The sequence below is a fragment of the Diuraphis noxia genome, unplaced genomic scaffold (assembly GCF_037042655.1).
Source record: "Diuraphis noxia isolate RWA-SAM2 unplaced genomic scaffold, SU_Dnox_SAM2 contig0003, whole genome shotgun sequence".
Classification (NCBI taxonomy): Eukaryota; Metazoa; Arthropoda; class Insecta; order Hemiptera; family Aphididae; genus Diuraphis; species Diuraphis noxia.
This window is the reverse complement of record NW_028301713.1, coordinates 2,221,350-2,240,640: the sequence shown is the minus strand read 5'-3', so window position 1 is coordinate 2,240,640 and position 19,291 is coordinate 2,221,350.

Genomic DNA, 19,291 nt, shown 5'->3' with positions numbered 1-19,291 from the left:
CATCTAAAACACGTCTTTACAATACATTTGGGTGAATATAAAAGGTCGTAAAAAAATTTTGAAATACAGGTGATGAATCCGCTAAATATCGTCTTAAGTCATTTCTATTAAACTAATCATACTTTTTATATTTTTAACGTTAAGTTCACATTATTTTACATCTAAAACACGTGTTTACAATACATTTGGGTGAATACAAAAAATAGAAAAAAAATTTGGGAAAAAATTTGGTAAAAAATGGTGATAATTCCGCTAAATATCGTTTAAAGTCATTTGTATTGAACTAATCATACTTTTTATATTTTTATCGTTAAGTTCACATTATTTTACATCTAAAACACGTCTTTACAATACATTTGGGTGAATATAAATGGTCGTAAAAAAATTTTGAAATACAGGTGATGAATCCGCTAAATATCGTCTTAAGTCATTTCTATTAAACTAATCATAATTTTTATATTTTTAACGTTAAGTTCACATTATTTTACATCTAAAACACGTATTTACAATACATTTGGGTGAATACAAAAAATAGAAAAAAAATTTGGGAAAAAATTTGGTAAAAAATGGTGATAATTCCGCTAAATATCGTTTAAAGTCATTTGTATTGAACTAATCATACTTTTTATATTTTTATCGTTAAGTTCACATTATTTTACATCTAAAACACGTCTTTACAATACATTTGGGTGAATATAAAAGGTCGTAAAAAAATTTTGAAATACGGGTTATGAATCCGCTAAATATCGTCTTAAGTCATTTCTATTAAACTAATCATACTTTTTATATTTTTAACGTTAAGTTCACATTATTTTACATCTAAAACACGTGTTTACAATACATTTGGGTGAATACAATAAAATAGAAAAAAAATTTGGGAAAAAATTGGGTAAAAAATGGTGATAATTCCGCTAAATATCGTTTAAAGTCATTTGTATTGAACTAATCATACTTTTTATATTTTTATCGTTAAGTTCACATTATTTTACATCTAAAACACGTCTTTACAATACATTTGGGTGAATATAAAAGGTCGTAAAAAAATTTTGAAATACTGGTGATGAATCCGCTAAATATCGTCTTAAGTCATTTCTATTAAACTAATCATACTTTTTATATTTTTAACGTTAAGTTCACATTATTTTACATCTAAAACACGTCTTTACAATACATTTGGGTGAATATAAAAGGTCGTAAAAAAATTTTGAAATACGGGTTATGAATCCGCTAAATATCGTCTTAATTCATTTCTATTAAACTAATCATACTTTTTATATTTTTAACGTTAAGTTCACATTATTTTACATCTAAAACACGTGTTTACAATACATTTGGGTGAATACAATAAAATAGAAAAAAAATTTGGGAAAAAATTGGGTAAAAAATGGTGATAATTCCGCTAAATATCGTTTAATGTCATTTGTATTGAACTAATCATACTTTTTATATTTTTATCGTTAAGTTCACATTATTTTACATCTAAAACAAGTATTTACAATACATTTGGGTGAATACAAAAAATAGAAAAAAAATTTGGGAAAAAATTTGGTAAAAAATGGTGATAATTCCGCTAAATATCGTTTAAAGTCATTTGTATTGAACTAATCATACTTTTTATATTTTTATCGTTAAGTTCACATTATTTTACATCTAAAACACGTGTTTACAATACATTTGGGTGAATACAAAAAATAGAATAAAAATTGGGTAAAAAATGGTGATAATTCCGCTAAATATCGTTTAAAGTCATTTGTATTGAACTAATCATACTTTTTATATTTTTAACGTTAAGTTCACATAATTTTACATCTAAAACCCGTCTTTACAATACATTTGAGTGAATACAAAAAATAGAAAAAAAATTTGAGAAAAAATTTGGTAAAAAATGGTGATAATTCCGCTAAATATCGTTTAAAGTCATTTGTATTGAACTAATCATACTTTTTATATTTTTAACGTTAAGTTCACATTATTTTACATCTAAAACACGTGTTTACAATACATTTGGGTGAATACAAAAAATAGAATAAAAATTGGGTAAAAAATGGTGATAATTCCGCTAAATATCGTTTAAAGTCATTTGTATTGAACTAATCATACTTTTTATATTTTTAACGTTAAGTTCACATAATTTTACATCTAAAACCCGTCTTTACAATACATTTGAGTGAATACAAAAAATAGAAAAAAAATTTGAGAAAAAATTTGGTAAAAAATGGTGATAATTCCGCTAAATATCGTTTAAAGTCATTTGTATTGAACTAATCATACTTTTTATATTTTTATCGTAAAGTTCACATTATTTTACATCTAAAACACGTCTTTACAATACATTTGGGTGAATATAAAAGGTCGTAAAAAAATTTTGAAATACAGGTGATGAATCCGCTAAATATCGTCTTAAGTCATTTCTATTAAACTAATCATACTTTTTATATTTTTAACGTTAAGTTCACATTATTTTACATCTAAAACACGTGTTTACAATACATTTGGGTGAATACAAAAAATAGAAAAAAAATTTGGGAAAAAATTTGGTAAAAAATGGTGATAATTCCGCTAAATATCGTTTAAAGTCATTTTTATTGAACTAATCATACTTTTTATATTTTTATCGTTAAGTTCACATTATTTTACATCTAAAACACGTCTTTACAATACATTTGGGTGAATATAAAAGGTCGTAAAAAAATTTTGAAATACGGGTTATGAATCCGCTAAATATCGTCTTAAGTCATTTCTATTAAACTAATCATACTTTTTATATTTTTAACGTTAAGTTCACATTATTTTACATCTAAAACACGTGTTTACAATACATTTGGGTGAATACAATAAAATAGAAAAAAAATTTGGGAAAAAATTGGGTAAAAAATGGTGATAATTCCGCTAAATATCGTTTAAAGTCATTTGTATTGAACTAATCATACTTTTTATATTTTTATCGTTAAGTTCACATTATTTTACATCTAAAACACGTCTTTACAATACATTTGGGTGAATATAAAAGGTCGTAAAAAAATTTTGAAATACAGGTGATGAATCCGCTAAATATCGTCTTAAGTCATTTCTATTAAACTAATCATACTTTTTATATTTTTAACGTTAAGTTCACATTATTTTACATCTAAAACACGTGTTTACAATACATTTGGGTGAATACAAAAAATAGAAAAAAAATTTGGGAAAAAATTTGGTAAAAAATGGTGATAATTCCGCTAAATATCGTTTAAAGTCATTTGTATTGAACTAATCATACTTTTTATATTTTTATCGTTAAGTTCACATTATTTTACATCTAAAACACGTCTTTACAATACATTTGGGTGAATATAAATGGTCGTAAAAAAATTTTGAAATACAGGTGATGAATCCGCTAAATATCGTCTTAAGTCATTTCTATTAAACTAATCATAATTTTTATATTTTTAACGTTAAGTTCACATTATTTTACATCTAAAACACGTATTTACAATACATTTGGGTGAATACAAAAAATAGAAAAAAAATTTGGGAAAAAATTTGGTAAAAAATGGTGATAATTCCGCTAAATATCGTTTAAAGTCATTTGTATTGAACTAATCATACTTTTTATATTTTTATCGTTAAGTTCACATTATTTTACATCTAAAACACGTCTTTACAATACATTTGGGTGAATATAAAAGGTCGTAAAAAAATTTTGAAATACGGGTTATGAATCCGCTAAATATCGTCTTAAGTCATTTCTATTAAACTAATCATACTTTTTATATTTTTAACGTTAAGTTCACATTATTTTACATCTAAAACACGTGTTTACAATACATTTGGGTGAATACAATAAAATAGAAAAAAAATTTGGGAAAAAATTGGGTAAAAAATGGTGATAATTCCGCTAAATATCGTTTAAAGTCATTTGTATTGAACTAATCATACTTTTTATATTTTTATCGTTAAGTTCACATTATTTTACATCTAAAACACGTCTTTACAATACATTTGGGTGAATATAAAAGGTCGTAAAAAAATTTTGAAATACTGGTGATGAATCCGCTAAATATCGTCTTAAGTCATTTCTATTAAACTAATCATACTTTTTATATTTTTAACGTTAAGTTCACATTATTTTACATCTAAAACACGTCTTTACAATACATTTGGGTGAATATAAAAGGTCGTAAAAAAATTTTGAAATACGGGTTATGAATCCGCTAAATATCGTCTTAATTCATTTCTATTAAACTAATCATACTTTTTATATTTTTAACGTTAAGTTCACATTATTTTACATCTAAAACACGTGTTTACAATACATTTGGGTGAATACAAAAAATAGAAAAAAAATTTGGGAAAAAATTTGGTAAAAAATGGTGATAATTCCGCTAAATATCGTTTAAAGTCATTTGTATTGAACTAATCATACTTTTTATATTTTTATCGTTAAGTTCACATTATTTTACATCTAAAACAAGTATTTACAATACATTTGGGTGAATACAAAAAATAGAAAAAAAATTTGGGAAAAAATTTGGTAAAAAATGGTGATAATTCCGCTAAATATCGTTTAAAGTCATTTGTATTGAACTAATCATACTTTTTATATTTTTATCGTTAAGTTCACATTATTTTACATCTAAAACACGTCTTTACAATACATTTGGGTGAATATAAAATGTCGTAAAAAAATTTTGAAATACAGGTGATGAATCCGCTAAATATCGTCTTAAGTCATTTCTATTAAACTAATCATACTTTTTATATTTTTAACGTTAAGTTCACATTATTTTACATCTAAAACACGTGTTTACAATACATTTGGGTGAATACAATAAAATAGAAAAAAAATTTGGGAAAAAATTGGGTAAAAAATGGTGATAATTCCGCTAAATATCGTTTAAAGTCATTTGTATTGAACTAATCATACTTTTTATATTTTTAACGTTAAGTTCACATTATTTTACATCTAAAACACGTGTTTACAATACATTTGGGTGAATACAAAAAATAGAAAAAAAATTTGGTAAAAAATGGTGATAATTCTGCTAAATATCGTTTAAAGTCATTTGTATTAACCTAATCATACTTTTTATATTTTTAACGTTAAGTTCACATTATTTTACATCTAAAACACGTGTTTACAATACATTTGGGTGAATACAATAAAATAGAAAAAAAATTTGGGAAAAAATTGGGTAAAAAATGGTGATAATTCCGCTAAATATCGTTTAAAGTCATTTGTATTGAACTAATCATACTTTTTATATTTTTATCGTTAAGATCACATTATTTTACATCTAAAACACGTCTTTACAATACATTTGGGTGAATATAAAAGGTCGTAAAAAAATTTTGAAATACTGGTGATGAATCCGCTAAATATCGTCTTAAGTCATTTCTATTAAACTAATCATACTTTTTATATTTTTAACGTTAAGTTCACATTATTTTACATCTAAAACACGTCTTTACAATACATTTGGGTGAATATAAAAGGTCGTAAAAAAATTTTGAAATACGGGTTATGAATCCGCTAAATATCGTCTTAATTCATTTCTATTAAACTAATCATACTTTTTATATTTTTAACGTTAAGTTCACATTATTTTACATCTAAAACACGTGTTTACAATACATTTGGGTGAATACAATAAAATAGAAAAAAAATTTGGGAAAAAATTGGGTAAAAAATGGTGATAATTCCGCTAAATATCGTTTAATGTCATTTGTATTGAACTAATCATACTTTTTATATTTTTATCGTTAAGTTCACATTATTTTACATCTAAAACAAGTATTTACAATACATTTGGGTGAATACAAAAAATAGAAAAAAAATTTGGGAAAAAATTTGGTAAAAAATGGTGATAATTCCGCTAAATATCGTTTAAAGTCATTTGTATTGAACTAATCATACTTTTTATATTTTTATCGTTAAGTTCACATTATTTTACATCTAAAACACGTCTTTACAATACATTTGGGTGAATATAAAATGTCGTAAAAAAATTTTGAAATACAGGTGATGAATCCGCTAAATATCGTCTTAAGTCATTTCTATTAAACTAATCATACTTTTTATATTTTTAACGTTAAGTTCACATTATTTTACATCTAAAACACGTGTTTACAATACATTTGGGTGAATACAATAAAATAGAAAAAAAATTTGGGAAAAAATTGGGTAAAAAATGGTGATAATTCCGCTAAATATCGTTTAAAGTCATTTGTATTGAACTAATCATACTTTTTATATTTTTAACGTTAAGTTCACATTATTTTACATCTAAAACACGTGTTTACAATACATTTGGGTGAATACAAAAAATAGAAAAAAAATTTGGTAAAAAATGGTGATAATTCTGCTAAATATCGTTTAAAGTCATTTGTATTAACCTAATCATACTTTTTATATTTTTAACGTTAAGTTCACATAATTTTACATCTAAAACCCGTCTTTACAATACATTTGAGTGAATACAAAAAATAGAAAAAAAATTTGAGAAAAAATTTGGTAAAAAATGGTGATAATTCCGCTAAATATCGTTTAAAGTCATTTGTATTGAACTAATCATACTTTTTATATTTTTATCGTTAAGTTCACATTATTTTACATCTAAAACACGTCTTTACAATACATTTGGGTGAATATAAAAGGTCGTAAAAAAATTTTGAAATACGGGTTATGAATCCGCTAAATATCGTCTTAAGTCATTTCTATTAAACTAATCATACTTTTTATATTTTTAACGTTAAGTTCACATTATTTTACATCTAAAACACGTGTTTACAATACATTTGGGTGAATACAATAAAATAGAAAAAAAATTTGGGAAAAAATTGGGTAAAAAATGGTGATAATTCCGCTAAATATCGTTTAAAGTCATTTGTATTGAACTAATCATACTTTTTATATTTTTATCGTTAAGTTCACATTATTTTACATCTAAAACACGTCTTTACAATACATTTGGGTGAATATAAAAGGTCGTAAAAAAATTTTGAAATACAGGTGATGAATCCGCTAAATATCGTCTTAAGTCATTTCTATTAAACTAATCATACTTTTTATATTTTTAACGTTAAGTTCACATTATTTTACATCTAAAACACGTCTTTACAATACATTTGGGTGAATATAAAAGGTCGTAAAAAAATTTTGAAATACGGGTTATGAATCCGCTAAATATCGTCTTAATTCATTTCTATTAAACTAATCATACTTTTTATATTTTTAACGTTAAGTTCACATTATTTTACATCTAAAACACGTGTTTACAATACATTTGGGTGAATACAATAAAATAGAAAAAAAATTTGGGAAAAAATTGGGTAAAAAATGGTGATAATTCCGCTAAATATCGTTTAAAGTCATTTGTATTGAACTAATCATACTTTTTATATTTTTATCGTTAAGTTCACATTATTTTACATCTAAAACAAGTATTTACAATACATTTGGGTGAATACAAAAAATAGAAAAAAAATTTGGGAAAAAATTTGGTAAAAAATGGTGATAATTCCGCTAAATATCGTTTAAAGTCATTTGTATTGAACTAATCATACTTTTTATATTTTTATCGTTAAGTTCACATTATTTTACATCTAAAACACGTCTTTACAATACATTTGGGTGAATATAAAAGGTCGTAAAAAAATTTTGAAATACGGGTTATGAATCCGCTAAATATCGTCTTAAGTCATTTCTATTAAACTAATCATACTTTTTATATTTTTAACGTTAAGTTCACATTATTTTACATCTAAAACACGTCTTTACAATACGTCTTTACAATACATTTGGGTGAATACAAAAAATAGAAAAAAAATTGGGTAAAAAATGGTGATAATTCCGCTAAATATCGTTTAAAGTCATTTGTATTGAACTAATCATACTTTTTATATTTTTAACGTTAAGTTCACATAATTTTACATCTAAAACCCGTCTTTACAATACATTTGAGTGAATACAAAAAATTGAAAAAAAATTTGAGAAAAAATTTGGTAAAAAATGGTGATAATTCCGCTAAATATCGTTTAAAGTCATTTGTATTGAACTAATCATACTTTTTATATTTTTATCGTTAAGTTCACATTATTTTACATCTAAAACACGTCTTTACAATACATTTGGGTGAATATAAAAGGTCGTAAAAAAATTTTGAAATACAGGTGATGAATCCGCTAAATATCGTCTTAAGTCATTTCTATTAAACTAATCATACTTTTTATATTTTTAACTTTAAGTTCACATTATTTTACATCTAAAACACGTGTTTACAATACATTTGGGTGAATACAAAAAATAGAAAAAAAATTTGGGAAAAAATTTGGTAAAAAATGGTGATAATTCCGCTAAATATCGTTTAAAGTCATTTGTATTGAACTAATCATACTTTTTATATTTTGATCGTTAAGTTCACATTATTTTACATCTAAAACAAGTATTTACAATACATTTGGGTGAATACAAAAAATAGAAAAAAAATTTGGGAAAAAATTTGGTAAAAAATGGTGATAATTCCGCTAAATATCGTTTAAAGTCATTTGTATTGAACTAATCATACTTTTTATATTTTTATCGTTAAGTTCACATTATTTTACATCTAAAACACGTCTTTACAATACATTTGGGTGAATATAAATGGTCGTAAAAAAATTTTGAAATACAGGTGATGAATCCGCTAAATATCGTCTTAAGTCATTTCTATTAAACTAATCATAATTTTTATATTTTTAACGTTAAGTTCACATTATTTTACATCTAAAACACGTATTTACAATACATTTGGGTGAATACAAAAAATAGAAAAAAAATTTGGGAAAAAATTTGGTAAAAAATGGTGATAATTCCGCTAAATATCGTTTAAAGTCATTTGTATTGAACTAATCATACTTTTTATATTTTTATCGTTAAGTTCACATTATTTTACATCTAAAACACGTCTTTACAATACATTTGGGTGAATATAAAAGGTCGTAAAAAAATTTTGAAATACGGGTTATGAATCCGCTAAATATCGTCTTAATTCATTTCTATTAAACTAATCATACTTTTTATATTTTTAACGTTAAGTTCACATTATTTTACATCTAAAACACGTGTTTACAATACATTTGGGTGAATACAATAAAATAGAAAAAAAATTTGGGAAAAAATTGGGTAAAAAATGGTGATAATTCCGCTAAATATCGTTTAAAGTCATTTGTATTGAACTAATCATACTTTTTATATTTTTATCGTTAAGTTCACATTATTTTACATCTAAAACAAGTATTTACAATACATTTGGGTGAATACAAAAAATAGAAAAAAAATTTGGGAAAAAATTTGGTAAAAAATGGTGATAATTCCGCTAAATATCGTTTAAAGTCATTTGTATTGAACTAATCATACTTTTTATATTTTTATCGTTAAGTTCACATTATTTTACATCTAAAACACGTCTTTACAATACATTTGGGTGAATATAAAAGGTCGTAAAAAAATTTTGAAATACGGGTTATGAATCCGCTAAATATCGTCTTAAGTCATTTCTATTAAACTAATCATACTTTTTATATTTTTAACGTTAAGTTCACATTATTTTACATCTAAAACACGTGTTTACAATACATTTGGGTGAATACAATAAAATAGAAAAAAAATTTGGGAAAAAATTGGGTAAAAAATGGTGATAATTCCGCTAAATATCGTTTAAAGTCATTTGTATTGAACTAATCATACTTTTTATATTTTTATCGTTAAGTTCACATTATTTTACATCTAAAACACGTCTTTACAATACATTTGGGTGAATATAAAAGGTCGTAAAAAAATTTTGAAATACAGGTGATGAATCCGCTAAATATCGTCTTAAGTCATTTCTATTAAACTAATCATACTTTTTATATTTTTAACGTTAAGTTCACATTATTTTACATCTAAAACACGTCTTTACAATACGTCTTTACAATACATTTGGGTGAATACAAAAAATAGAAAAAAAATTGGGTAAAAAATGGTGATAATTCCGCTAAATATCGTTTAAAGTCATTTGTATTGAACTAATCATACTTTTTATATTTTTAACGTTAAGTTCACATAATTTTACATCTAAAACCCGTCTTTACAATACATTTGAGTGAATACAAAAAATTGAAAAAAAATTTGAGAAAAAATTTGGTAAAAAATGGTGATAATTCCGCTAAATATCGTTTAAAGTCATTTGTATTGAACTAATCATACTTTTTATATTTTTATCGTTAAGTTCACATTATTTTACATCTAAAACACGTCTTTACAATACATTTGGGTGAATACAATAAAATAGAAAAAAAATTTGGGAAAAAATTGGGTAAAAAATGGTGATAATTCCGCTAAATATCGTTTAAAGTCATTTGTATTGAACTAATCATACTTTTTATATTTTTATCGTTAAGTTCACATTATTTTACATCTAAAACACGTCTTTACAATACATTTGGGTGAATATAAAAGGTCGTAAAAAAATTTTGAAATACAGGTGATGAATCCGCTAAATATCGTCTTAAGTCATTTCTATTAAACTAATCATACTTTTTATATTTTTAACGTTAAGTTCACATTATTTTACATCTAAAACACGTCTTTACAATACATTTGGGTGAATATAAAAGGTCGTAAAAAAATTTTGAAATACGGGTTATGAATCCGCTAAATATCGTCTTAATTCATTTCTATTAAACTAATCATACTTTTTATATTTTTAACGTTAAGTTCACATTATTTTACATCTAAAACACGTGTTTACAATACATTTGGGTGAATACAATAAAATAGAAAAAAAATTTGGGAAAAAATTGGGTAAAAAATGGTGATAATTCCGCTAAATATCGTTTAAAGTCATTTGTATTGAACTAATCATACTTTTTATATTTTTATCGTTAAGTTCACATTATTTTACATCTAAAACAAGTATTTACAATACATTTGGGTGAATACAAAAAATAGAAAAAAAATTTGGGAAAAAATTTGGTAAAAAATGGTGATAATTCCGCTAAATATCGTTTAAAGTCATTTGTATTGAACTAATCATACTTTTTATATTTTTATCGTTAAGTTCACATTATTTTACATCTAAAACACGTCTTTACAATACATTTGGGTGAATATAAAAGGTCGTAAAAAAATTTTGAAATACGGGTTATGAATCCGCTAAATATCGTCTTAAGTCATTTCTATTAAACTAATCATACTTTTTATATTTTTAACGTTAAGTTCACATTATTTTACATCTAAAACACGTCTTTACAATACGTCTTTACAATACATTTGGGTGAATACAAAAAATAGAAAAAAAATTGGGTAAAAAATGGTGATAATTCCGCTAAATATCGTTTAAAGTCATTTGTATTGAACTAATCATACTTTTTATATTTTTAACGTTAAGTTCACATAATTTTACATCTAAAACCCGTCTTTACAATACATTTGAGTGAATACAAAAAATTGAAAAAAAATTTGAGAAAAAATTTGGTAAAAAATGGTGATAATTCCGCTAAATATCGTTTAAAGTCATTTGTATTGAACTAATCATACTTTTTATATTTTTATCGTTAAGTTCACATTATTTTACATCTAAAACACGTCTTTACAATACATTTGGGTGAATATAAAAGGTCGTAAAAAAATTTTGAAATACAGGTGATGAATCCGCTAAATATCGTCTTAAGTCATTTCTATTAAACTAATCATACTTTTTATATTTTTAACTTTAAGTTCACATTATTTTACATCTAAAACACGTGTTTACAATACATTTGGGTGAATACAAAAAATAGAAAAAAAATTTGGGAAAAAATTTGGTAAAAAATGGTGATAATTCCGCTAAATATCGTTTAAAGTCATTTGTATTGAACTAATCATACTTTTTATATTTTGATCGTTAAGTTCACATTATTTTACATCTAAAACACGTCTTTACAATACATTTGGGTGAATATAAAATGTCGTAAAAAAATTTTGAAATACAGGTGATGAATCCGCTAAATATCGTCTTAAGTCATTTCTATTAAACTAATCATACTTTTTATATTTTTAACGTTAAGTTCACATTATTTTACATCTAAAACACGTGTTTACAATACATTTGGGTGAATACAATAAAATAGAAAAAAAATTTGGGAAAAAATTGGGTAAAAAATGGTGATAATTCCGCTAAATATCGTTTAAAGTCATTTGTATTGAACTAATCATACTTTTTATATTTTTAACGTTAAGTTCACATTATTTTACATCTAAAACACGTCTTTACAATACATTTGGGTGAATATAAAAGGTCGTAAAAAAATTTTGAAATACAGGTGATGAATCCGCTAAATATCGTCTTAAGTCATTTCTATTAAACTAATCATACTTTTTATATTTTTATCGTTAAGTTCACATTATTTTACATCTAAAACACGTCTTTACAATACATTTGGGTGAATACAATAAAATAGAAAAAAAATTTGGGAAAAAATTGGGTAAAAAATGGTGATAATTCCGCTAAATATCGTTTAAAGTCATTTGTATTGAACTAATCATACTTTTTATATTTTTATCGTTAAGTTCACATTATTTTACATCTAAAACACGTCTTTACAATACATTTGGGTGAATATAAAAGGTCGTAAAAAAATTTTGAAATACAGGTGATGAATCCGCTAAATATCGTCTTAAGTCATTTCTATTAAACTAATCATACTTTTTATATTTTTAACGTTAAGTTCACATTATTTTACATCTAAAACACGTCTTTACAATACATTTGGGTGAATATAAAAGGTCGTAAAAAAATTTTGAAATACGGGTTATGAATCCGCTAAATATCGTCTTAATTCATTTCTATTAAACTAATCATACTTTTTATATTTTTAACGTTAAGTTCACATTATTTTACATCTAAAACACGTGTTTACAATACATTTGGGTGAATACAATAAAATAGAAAAAAAATTTGGGAAAAAATTGGGTAAAAAATGGTGATAATTCCGCTAAATATCGTTTAAAGTCATTTGTATTGAACTAATCATACTTTTTATATTTTTATCGTTAAGTTCACATTATTTTACATCTAAAACAAGTATTTACAATACATTTGGGTGAATACAAAAAATAGAAAAAAAATTTGGGAAAAAATTTGGTAAAAAATGGTGATAATTCCGCTAAATATCGTTTAAAGTCATTTGTATTGAACTAATCATACTTTTTATATTTTTATCGTTAAGTTCACATTATTTTACATCTAAAACACGTCTTTACAATACATTTGGGTGAATATAAAAGGTCGTAAAAAAATTTTGAAATACGGGTTATGAATCCGCTAAATATCGTCTTAAGTCATTTCTATTAAACTAATCATACTTTTTATATTTTTAACGTTAAGTTCACATTATTTTACATCTAAAACACGTCTTTACAATACGTCTTTACAATACATTTGGGTGAATACAAAAAATAGAAAAAAAATTGGGTAAAAAATGGTGATAATTCCGCTAAATATCGTTTAAAGTCATTTGTATTGAACTAATCATACTTTTTATATTTTTAACGTTAAGTTCACATAATTTTACATCTAAAACCCGTCTTTACAATACATTTGAGTGAATACAAAAAATTGAAAAAAAATTTGAGAAAAAATTTGGTAAAAAATGGTGATAATTCCGCTAAATATCGTTTAAAGTCATTTGTATTGAACTAATCATACTTTTTATATTTTTATCGTTAAGTTCACATTATTTTACATCTAAAACACGTCTTTACAATACATTTGGGTGAATATAAAAGGTCGTAAAAAAATTTTGAAATACAGGTGATGAATCCGCTAAATATCGTCTTAAGTCATTTCTATTAAACTAATCATACTTTTTATATTTTTAACTTTAAGTTCACATTATTTTACATCTAAAACACGTGTTTACAATACATTTGGGTGAATACAAAAAATAGAAAAAAAATTTGGGAAAAAATTTGGTAAAAAATGGTGATAATTCCGCTAAATATCGTTTAAAGTCATTTGTATTGAACTAATCATACTTTTTATATTTTGATCGTTAAGTTCACATTATTTTACATCTAAAACAAGTATTTACAATACATTTGGGTGAATACAAAAAATAGAAAAAAAATTTGGGAAAAAATTTGGTAAAAAATGGTGATAATTCCGCTAAATATCGTTTAAAGTCATTTGTATTGAACTAATCATACTTTTTATATTTTTATCGTTAAGTTCACATTATTTTACATCTAAAACACGTCTTTACAATACATTTGGGTGAATATAAATGGTCGTAAAAAAATTTTGAAATACAGGTGATGAATCCGCTAAATATCGTCTTAAGTCATTTCTATTAAACTAATCATAATTTTTATATTTTTAACGTTAAGTTCACATTATTTTACATCTAAAACACGTATTTACAATACATTTGGGTGAATACAAAAAATAGAAAAAAAATTTGGGAAAAAATTTGGTAAAAAATGGTGATAATTCCGCTAAATATCGTTTAAAGTCATTTGTATTGAACTAATCATACTTTTTATATTTTTATCGTTAAGTTCACATTATTTTACATCTAAAACACGTCTTTACAATACATTTGGGTGAATATAAAAGGTCGTAAAAAAATTTTGAAATACGGGTTATGAATCCGCTAAATATCGTCTTAATTCATTTCTATTAAACTAATCATACTTTTTATATTTTTAACGTTAAGTTCACATTATTTTACATCTAAAACACGTGTTTACAATACATTTGGGTGAATACAATAAAATAGAAAAAAAATTTGGGAAAAAATTGGGTAAAAAATGGTGATAATTCCGCTAAATATCGTTTAAAGTCATTTGTATTGAACTAATCATACTTTTTATATTTTTATCGTTAAGTTCACATTATTTTACATCTAAAATACGTCTTTACAATACATTTGGGTGAATATAAAAGGTCGTAAAAAAATTTTGAAATACAGGTGATGAATCCGCTAAATATCGTCTTAAGTCATTTCTATTAAACTAATCATACTTTTTATATTTTTAACGTTAAGTTCACATTATTTTACATCTAAAACACGTCTTTACAATACGTCTTTACAATACATTTGGGTGAATACAAAAAATAGAAAAAAAATTGGGTAAAAAATGGTGATAATTCCGCTAAATATCGTTTAAAGTCATTTGTATTGAACTAATCATACTTTTTATATTTTTAACGTTAAGTTCACATAATTTTACATCTAAAACCCGTCTTTACAATACATTTGAGTGAATACAAAAAATTGAAAAAAAATTTGAGAAAAAATTTGGTAAAAAATGGTGATAATTCCGCTAAATATCGTTTAAAGTCATTTGTATTGAACTAATCATACTTTTTATATTTTTATCGTTAAGTTCACATTATTTTACATCTAAAACACGTGTTTACAATACATTTGGGTGAATACAATAAAATAGAAAAAAAATTTGGGAAAAAATTGGGTAAAAAATGGTGATAATTCCGCTAAATATCGTTTAAAGTCATTTGTATTGAACTAATCATACTTTTTATATTTTTATCGTTAAGTTCACATTATTTTACATCTAAAACACGTCTTTACAATACATTTGGGTGAATATAAAAGGTCGTAAAAAAATTTTGAAATACAGGTGATGAATCCGCTAAATATCGTCTTAAGTCATTTCTATTAAACTAATCATACTTTTTATATTTTTAACGTTAAGTTCACATTATTTTACATCTAAAACACGTCTTTACAATACGTCTTTACAATACATTTGGGTGAATACAAAAAATAGAAAAAAAATTGGGTAAAAAATGGTGATAATTCCGCTAAATATCGTTTAAAGTCATTTGTATTGAACTAATCATACTTTTTATATTTTTAACGTTAAGTTCACATAATTTTACATCTAAAACCCGTCTTTACAATACATTTGAGTGAATACGAAAAATTGAAAAAAAATTTGAGAAAAAATTTGGTAAAAAATGGTGATAATTCCGCTAAATATCGTTTAAAGTCATTTGTATTGAACTAATCATACTTTTTATATTTTTATCGTTAAGTTCACATTATTTTACATCTAAAACACGTCTTTACAATACATTTGGGTGAATACAATAAAATAGAAAAAAAATTTGGGAAAAAATTGGGTAAAAAATGGTGATAATTCCGCTAAATATCGTTTAAAGTCATTTGTATTGAACTAATCATACTTTTTATATTTTTATCGTTAAGTTCACATTATTTTACATCTAAAACACGTCTTTACAATACATTTGGGTGAATATAAAAGGTCGTAAAAAAATTTTGAAATACAGGTGATGAATCCGCTAAATATCGTCTTAAGTCATTTCTATTAAACTAATCATACTTTTTATATTTTTAACGTTAAGTTCACATTATTTTACATCTAAAACACGTCTTTACAATACATTTGGGTGAATATAAAAGGTCGTAAAAAAATTTTGAAATACGGGTTATGAATCCGCTAAATATCGTCTTAATTCATTTCTATTAAACTAATCATACTTTTTATATTTTTAACGTTAAGTTCACATTATTTTACATCTAAAACACGTGTTTACAATACATTTGGGTGAATACAATAAAATAGAAAAAAAATTTGGGAAAAAATTGGGTAAAAAATGGTGATAATTCCGCTAAATATCGTTTAAAGTCATTTGTATTGAACTAATCATACTTTTTATATTTTTATCGTTAAGTTCACATTATTTTACATCTAAAACAAGTATTTACAATACATTTGGGTGAATACAAAAAATAGAAAAAAAATTTGGGAAAAAATTTGGTAAAAAATGGTGATAATTCCGCTAAATATCGTTTAAAGTCATTTGTATTGAACTAATCATACTTTTTATATTTTTATCGTTAAGTTCACATTATTTTACATCTAAAACACGTCTTTACAATACATTTGGGTGAATATAAAAGGTCGTAAAAAAATTTTGAAATACGGGTTATGAATCCGCTAAATATCGTCTTAAGTCATTTCTATTAAACTAATCATACTTTTTATATTTTTAACGTTAAGTTCACATTATTTTACATCTAAAACACGTCTTTACAATACGTCTTTACAATACATTTGGGTGAATACAAAAAATAGAAAAAAAATTGGGTAAAAAATGGTGATAATTCCGCTAAATATCGTTTAAAGTCATTTGTATTGAACTAATCATACTTTTTATATTTTTAACGTTAAGTTCACATAATTTTACATCTAAAACCCGTCTTTACAATACATTTGAGTGAATACAAAAAATTGAAAAAAAATTTGAGAAAAAATTTGGTAAAAAATGGTGATAATTCCGCTAAATATCGTTTAAAGTCATTTGTATTGAACTAATCATACTTTTTATATTTTTATCGTTAAGTTCACATTATTTTACATCTAAAACACGTCTTTACAATACATTTGGGTGAATATAAAAGGTCGTAAAAAAATTTTGAAATACAGGTGATGAATCCGCTAAATATCGTCTTAAGTCATTTCTATTAAACTAATCATACTTTTTATATTTTTAACTTTAAGTTCACATTATTTTACATCTAAAACACGTGTTTACAATACATTTGGGTGAATACAAAAAATAGAAAAAAAATTTGGGAAAAAATTTGGTAAAAAATGGTGATAATTCCGCTAAATATCGTTTAAAGTCATTTGTATTGAACTAATCATACTTTTTATATTTTGATCGTTAAGTTCACATTATTTTACATCTAAAACACGTCTTTACAATACATTTGGGTGAATATAAAATGTCGTAAAAAAATTTTGAAATACAGGTGATGAATCCGCTAAATATCGTCTTAAGTCATTTCTATTAAACTAATCATACTTTTTATATTTTTAACGTTAAGTTCACATTATTTTACATCTAAAACACGTGTTTACAATACATTTGGGTGAATACAATAAAATAGAAAAAAAATTTGGGAAAAAATTGGGTAAAAAATGGTGATAATTCCGCTAAATATCGTTTAAAGTCATTTGTATTGAACTAATCATACTTTTTATATTTTTAACGTTAAGTTCACATTATTTTACATCTAAAACACGTCTTTACAATACATTTGGGTGAATATAAAAGGTCGTAAAAAAATTTTGAAATACAGGTGATGAATCCGCTAAATATCGTCTTAAGTCATTTCTATTAAACTAATCATACTTTTTATATTTTTATCGTTAAGTTCACATTATTTTACATCTAAAACACGTCTTTACAATACATTTGGGTGAATACAATAAAATAGAAAAAAAATTTGGGAAAAAATTGGGTAAAAAATGGTGATAATTCCGCTAAATATCGTTTAAAGTCATTTGTATTGAACTAATCATACTTTTTATATTTTTATCGTTAAGTTCACATTATTTTACATCTAAAACACGTCTTTACAATACATTTGGGTGAATATAAAAGGTCGTAAAAAAATTTTGAAATACAGGTGATGAATCCGCTAAATATCGTCTTAAGTCATTTCTATTAAACTAATCATACTTTTTATATTTTTAACGTTAAGTTCACATTATTTTACATCTAAAACACGTCTTTACAATACATTTGGGTGAATATAAAAGGTCGTAAAAAAATTTTGAAATACGGGTTATGAATCCGCTAAATATCGTCTTAATTCATTTCTATTAAACTAATCATACTTTTTATATTTTTAACGTTAAGTTCACATTATTTTACATCTAAAACACGTGTTTACAATACATTTGGGTGAATACAATAAAATAGAAAAAAAATTTGGGAAAAAATTGGGTAAAAAATGGTGATAATTCCGCTAAATATCGTTTAAAGTCATTTGTATTGAACTAATCATACTTTTTATATTTTTATCGTTAAGTTCACATTATTTTACATCTAAAACAAGTATTTACAATACATTTGGGTGAATACAAAAAATAGAAAAAAAATTTGGGAAAAAATTTGGTAAAAAATGGTGATAATTCCGCTAAATATCGTTTAAAGTCATTTGTATTGAACTAATCATACTTTTTATATTTTTATCGTTAAGTTCACATTATTTTACATCTAAAACACGTCTTTACAATACATTTGGGTGAATATAAAAGGTCGTAAAAAAATTTTGAAATACGGGTTATGAATCCGCTAAATATCGTCTTAAGTCATTTCTATTAAACTAATCATACTTTTTATATTTTTAACGTTAAGTTCACATTATTTTACATCTAAAACACGTCTTTACAATACGTCTTTACAATACATTTGGGTGAATACAAAAAATAGAAAAAAAATTGGGTAAAAAATGGTGATAATTCCGC